The following is a 6,945-nucleotide window of genomic DNA, read 5'->3' as shown; positions in this document are numbered from 1 at the left end:
TACACTGCACTCGCTCAGACTGCACATCCCAAATTCAGCTATCAGCCACAACACTGGGCAAAACTATCAAATCCAAGCCCAGGCTTTTGGGAAAGGCCGAGGCCTTCAGGTAAAATCTTTAGAGAAGGCATTAAAAGACATTTCAATAAATGTGTCTCCAGGTATTGCAAGAAAATTGATTTGATGCTGGATTAATTATGCTATTCACCTCAACCACTCCATGTTGTGAAACTGAATTTGATAAATTTTGGACTAAAATAAAAGCAAAATACTGCGGATGCTAGAAATCTGAAATAAAAACAGAAAATATTGGAAAACTCAGCTATTAACACACTCTGCTATCTTACCTTTATGCTATATTAGCACCTTTAGTCTTTTAACACTACATTAACACTCCCTTTGACTTGTGTCTGACATCTTTGTCAAATCCCTCCTGAGCTTCCACCTATCCATGACCTTTTCTTTTGCTCCACCTGCCCCTTCTTTAACAATATAAAATCCATCACATTTCTATCTTTCTTCACTTTGAAGAAGAGTCATACAGATTTGAAACATTAAATCTGTTTCTCACTCCACAGATGCTGCCAGATCTGGTGAGTTTTTCCTGCATTTCCTGTTTTTATTTAATAAATTTTGGAATTTGTGGAATAGAATCAAAATAAAAACATGAAGACTTTCAGGTTGTCCTAAAAACCCAAATATTGTCCTTCAGGGGAGGGAACCTGGGGAAAGGGCAAGAATATGGAGTTAGATCACAGATGCACAATGATCTCACTGATTGGTGGAAAATCCCCAAGACATTGAATGGCCGCTGCCTATTCCTATGTACTTTCACCACAGATAGATCCTGACCATCACCCAAGGAACAACTGCACAACTGTGGGAAGACATCCAGTTCCTTCACAGCATTGCTCATCACAGAGAAGGTTGGACAGTGAAACCATCATCTGGACATCAGTCGGGTTAGGGGAGCTTTGATATATCATCAGATCTGAAACTGGTCGGTAGTGTGGAGCCTTCCATCAGAACTGACCTTTCTGAAGGTTCGGCTGTGGGCAATCGGTCAGAGTGAGGCTGGGAAAAAGTGTGAGTGGGCTCCAAGTGTGGTGAGAGCTTCAATGATTCATCGAGTTTCATGAACCATTGGCTCATTCCTACAGGGTGTGAGATGTATGAGGAGGGTTCCCCAGACTATAAGATGTCCTAACACACAAGGTGCATCTGCTGTATCAGAAGAGCAGCTGCATGGAAGGGAAACCGCTCAAGTGTGAGGTGGATGACTGAGCCTTCACGCATTCATCAACATTCATCCAACACTGATGCATTTACACTGGGGAGAAACCATTCATGTGTCAGGTGAGCAACAAATCATTCTCGTGCTCACCTCACTTTCACGTACACCGATGTATCCACACTGTGGAGAAACCACTCACATGCAATGTGTGTGACAAATCATTCTCGTGCTCACCTCACTTTCACGTACACCGATGTATCCACACTGGGGAGAAACCATTCACATGCAATATGTGCGACAAATCATTCTCGGACCCATCGACACTCCGCATACATTAACGCATTCACACAGGGGAGAAACCATTCACGTGTGACAAATAATTTTCACGGTCATCAATCCTCCGTGCACACCAGCGCATTCACACAGGGGAGAAGCTGTTCATATTGTTATCAAACCTCCTGCACCATCAGACAGTCCACACACGGCAGAAACCCTTCAACTGTAAGGTTTGTGATAAAGCTTTCGCAACATCTACGAGGCTCCTGAGACACCAGAGCATTCACAGAGGGGAGAAACCCTTCAGATGCGAGGTTTGTGAGATGGCTTTCACCCACTACTCCCATCTCCTGACACGTCAGAGGATTCACACAGGGGAGAAAACATTCACGTGTGAAGTGTGCAATAAATCATTCTCGCGGTCATCAACACTGCGTACACTATCGCATTCACACAGGGGAGAAGCCATTCACATGCAAGCTGTGTGATAAAGCTTTCACAACCTCGTCAATGCTCCTGGTGCATCAGAGGATCCACAGTTGAGTAACTCTTCAAGTGTGAGGTTTAAGATAACGTCCTCCTGAAGTTTTCAAACATCCTGAACAACTCCTGAAGATAGTAAAACGTTCCAAAATGTTTCATAGAGACGTAATCAGAGAAAAATGAACACCAAGACAAAAAGGAGATATTAGGAGGAGATGACCAAAATATGGTCAAAAAGGTGGGGTTTAAGGAGGATTCTAAAGGAGGGGAGAAGGGTGAAGATTCAGAAAGGTTAAAGGAGGGAATTCTAAAGATCTCTTAACACCCATGGTGCATCTGTTACATCTCTGTTAATACAAGGACTGCTACATGGAAGAGAAATCCTTCAAGTGTGAGATTTGTGTTAAAGGTTTTGTGATGTCTTCGAGTCTCCTGAGATATCAGAGGAATCACACAGGGGAGGAACCTTTCAGGAGTGAGGTGTGTGACTGAGTCTTCATATCTAGTACCACTTCCTAGTAGTCTCCCAATAGCACATTTTTCCTTTTCAGATAATACAAATCTCTTTTGAATGCCTCAGATGAACCATTGAACTTGCCTCCATCACACTCTTAGGCAGTGCATTCCAGATCCTAACAACTCGCTGTGTGAAAAGTTTTTCCTCATGTCTCCATTGCTTCTTTTGCCAATTACCTTAAATTTGTATTCTCTGCTTCCCGATCCTTCCACTAATGGGAACAGTTTTCACCTATTCTGTTCTGTCCAGACCCCTCATGATTTTAAATATTTGTACCAAATCTGCTCTCAACCTTCTCTTCTCCAAGATAAAAAGTTCCAACTTCTCCAATCTTTTTATGTAACTGAAGTTCCTCATCCATTGAACCATACTCTTGAATGTCTTCACATCCTTCCGAAAGTATGGCACCCAGAACTGGACACAATACTCCAGTTCAGTCTGAACAAGTCTTTATACAGGTTTTGTACTCTATGCACCTATTGATAAAGCCCAGGATGTTATATGCTTTATTAACCACTCTTTCACCCTGTCCTGTCACCTTAAATGATTTTGCACGTGTACACCCAGGTCGCTCTGCTCCTGCACCCCTTTTAGAATTGTGCCCTTTATTTTATATTGTCTCTCTGTGTTCTTCCTACCAAAATAAATCACTTTACACTTCTCTGCATTAAATTTCATCTCCCACTTGTCCGCCTGTTCTACCAACCTCTCCATGTCCTTTTGAAGGTCTACACTATCCTACTCACAGTTCACAATACTTTCAAGTATTGTCTCATCTGCAAATTTTGATATTGTGACCTGTACACCAAGGTCTAGTTCATTAATGTTTATTAGGAAGAGCTGGGGTCCTAACACTGACCCCTGGGGAACTCAACTACAAACCTTCCACCAGCCCAAAAAACATACATTAACCTAACTTTGCTCACAGGTCTGTTGTGCAGCCTCTTATCAAATGCCTTTTGGAACTCCATGTACACCACATCAACAGCATTACCCTCATCAACCCTCTCTGTTATGACATCAAATAGCTCAAGCAACTTAATTAAACATCATTTTCCCAATTAAAATTCTCAGGCAAGTTAGTTAAACACTATTTTCCTGTAACATTTTTTTATATTCATCCGTGGGATGTGGGCATCGCTGGCAAGCCAGCGTTTATTGCCCATCCTTAAATAGCCTTGAGAAGATGGTGGTGAGCTGCCTTCATGAACCGCTGTAGTCAATGTGTTGCAGGAACACCCACAGTGCTGTTTGGAAGGGAGTTCCAGGATCTTGACCCAGCGACAGTAAAGGGACGGCAACATAGTTCCAAGTCAGGATGGTGGTTTTGTTTGGTGACAAATTAATTTTTTTATAGGTTTACAATCAGACCTACTGCCCACCGAAATTATTCTATAAGTAATTGACATTTTAGAATATTCAAATTTGCTGCCAATAATGTTAAGGTATTTTAACAGCTGAGATGTCTTAAAGCATAATTGGACTCGAAAATAAGTAACGTCTGGACAGGATTGTTTAGGGAAAAAAAATACCCTGCATTGAACTTTATTCACAAAGCTGGATTGTTGCCCATTGAGGCAGCCTATTGTTTGGAAAAATAGTGCCCTGATAAACAATTGGAAAATTTAGAACAAGGGAAGATGTAATTTCTGGCTGCTTTCAATTAACATAAAGTCAAACATTCGTCATATTACATTAGTACTCCTGTGAGAATCTACATATATTTAATGAGTGTTTGAGGAGAGCAGCACTCATTTAAAGGGAATGGTGTATAAAAATAGGGAAGTCTTGCTAAAACTATACAAGGCACTAGTTAGATCACACCAAGAATACCATGAACAGTTTTGGTCCCCTTATCTAAGGAAAGATATACTCCAGAGAAGGTTCACTAAGTTGATCCCAGGGATGGAGGTATTTTATTATGAGACGAGGTTGAGTCGGCTGGGTCTGTACTCATTGGAGCTTAGAAGATGAGAGGCGACCTTATTGAAACATATAAGATTCTTAGGGGGCTTGATATGGTAGATGCTGAGAGGTTGTTTCCCCTTGTGAGAGAGTCTAGGACCAGAGGGCATAATCTCAGAGTAATGAGGTGCCCATTTAAGACAGAGATGAGGAGGAATTTCTTCTCTGAGGGTGGTCAATCTGTGGAATTCTTTACCGCAGAGGGCTGTAGAGGCTGGGCCGTTGAGTAAATAGGCTGAGGTAGACAGGTTTTTAATCAGTAAGAGAATCAAGGGTTATGGGGAAAAGGTAGGAAAGTGGAGCTGAGGATCATCAGATAAGCCATGATCTCAAAGTGGAGCAGAGTCAATGCGCCGAATGGCCTACTTCTGCTCCTACGTTTTATGGTGTGTGGCTTGGAGGGAACTTGCAGGTGGTGGTGTTTCCATGTGTCTGCTTCCCTTATCCTTCTGTTGGTAGAGGGCGTGGGATTATTTGTGCTGCCTTTCCTTAATAAATCTGCATTTGCCCAGGAGATTATTATGTTGTCTTGAATTATTGTTTCTAGAAGCTCCCCTACTACCAAGGTTAAACTGCCAGGCCTATTGCTGGGCTTATCTTTACACTTTTTTTTGAACAAGGGTATAACATTCACAATTCAACCAGTCCTCTGGTACCACCTGTGAGTCTAAGGAAGACTGGAAAATTATTGCCAGTGCTTCTGCAATTTCCACTTTCACTTCCCTTAGTATCTGGTCCTGGTGCCTGATCAACTTCAGCACAGTCATCTTATCCAATACCTCCTCCTTACACTCTTCCAAGATTCATTTCATGTTCTGGGAAAGAATTTGAGTCATTTTCAAGTGCTTTGTTATTTTGGCGGCTTCAAGGTTTGGTGTGAGCTGAATATTGTGTGCCTGCTGGTTTCTTAATCTTCTGTATAGATTAAAAACTATCAATTAATTAATTTTTTATCTTAGAAAATTAGCAAGCAGGACCTCTAAAGTAATAATCTCCAGATTGCTCCCAGTGCTACGTGCAAGTGAGTGCAGAAATAGGAAGATAAGGCTGGATGTGTGGCTAGGAAGATGGTGTAGGAGGGAGGGCTTTAGATTCTTGGGACACTGGGACTGGCTCTGGAGGAGATGGCACCTGTACAAGCCAGACAGGTTGCACCTGAACAGAGCCGGGACTGTGTTCCTTGCAGGGCGTTTTGCTAGTGCTGTTGGGGAGGGTTTAAACTAACTCAGCAGGGTGTGGGATCAAGGAGAGAATTATAGAAAATTATACCAGGGTGCACGGAATGTTGGGAGAGGCAGAAAGCACTAAAATAGATAATAGTAAGTTTGTAGATGGAGTCAGAGTAAGGGAGCAAGTAACGAAGTCTAAATCAGGGTATGTGAATGCACGAAGTACAGTTAATAAAATTGGGGAGTTGCAGGCACAGATTGCTTTGTGGGAATATGATGTTGTGGCGATAACAGAGATCTGGCTTAAGGAAGGGCAGATCTGGATGCTACATATTCCTGGTTACAAAATGGTCAGAAAAGATAGGAAAGAGAAAAAAAGAGGAGGGGTGGCATTTTTGGTTAAGGAGAGTATTGCAAGACTGGAGAAAGAGGATGTGTCAGAGGATTCAAGGACAGAATCGACTTGGCTAGAGCTAAGGAATAAGAAGGGTACAATTACATTGCTCGGTATAATGTATAGACCACCAGATAGTGGGAAGGATATAGAGGAACAAATCTGTAAGGAAATTACATAGAAGTGTAAACATCGTAGTGTAGTTATAATGGGGGACTTTAATGACCTGTATTTAGATCGAGATAGTGGTAGTGTAAGGGGCAATGAAGGACAAGTATTCCTGGATTGTGTTCAGGAGAATTTCATACAGCAGTATGTGTCCACTCGAACAAGAAAGGAGGCACTGCCAGACCTGGTTCTTGGGAATGAGGTGGGCCAAGTAGATCAAGTGACAGGAGGGGAACATTCAGGGGACAGTGATCATTGTGCCATAAGGTTTAGGATAACGGTGGAAAAGGATATTACTTACCCCAGAGTAAGAATACTCAACTGGCAGAGAGCGGACTTCAATAGGGCAAGAATGGAGCTGGGCTGGATAGACTGGAACCAAAGGTTGGTGGGAAAAACAGTAGCTGAACAATGGGCTACCTTCAAAGAGCAGATGGTTTGGGCACAGTCAAGGTATGTTCCCTCAAAAGGGAAGGGTAGTGCAAAAAAATACAGAGCTGTTCCCTCAAAAGGGAAGGGTAGTGCAAAAAAATACAGAGCTGTTCCCTCAAAAGGGAAGGGTAGTGCAAAAAAATACAGAGTTCCCTGGATGACAAAGGAGATAGAAATTAAGTTAAAGAAGTGCTTACAACAGAGAAAAAAACAAAAAAACTGCGGATGCTGGAAATCCAAAACAAAAACAGAATTACCTGGAAAAACTCAGCAGGTCTGGCAGCATCGGCGGAGAAGAAAAGAGTTG

The sequence above is a fragment of the Carcharodon carcharias genome, chromosome 19, assembly GCF_017639515.1.
Source record: "Carcharodon carcharias isolate sCarCar2 chromosome 19, sCarCar2.pri, whole genome shotgun sequence".
NCBI lineage: Eukaryota > Metazoa > Chordata > Chondrichthyes > Lamniformes > Lamnidae > Carcharodon > Carcharodon carcharias.
This window is presented reverse-complemented; position numbering follows the sequence as displayed.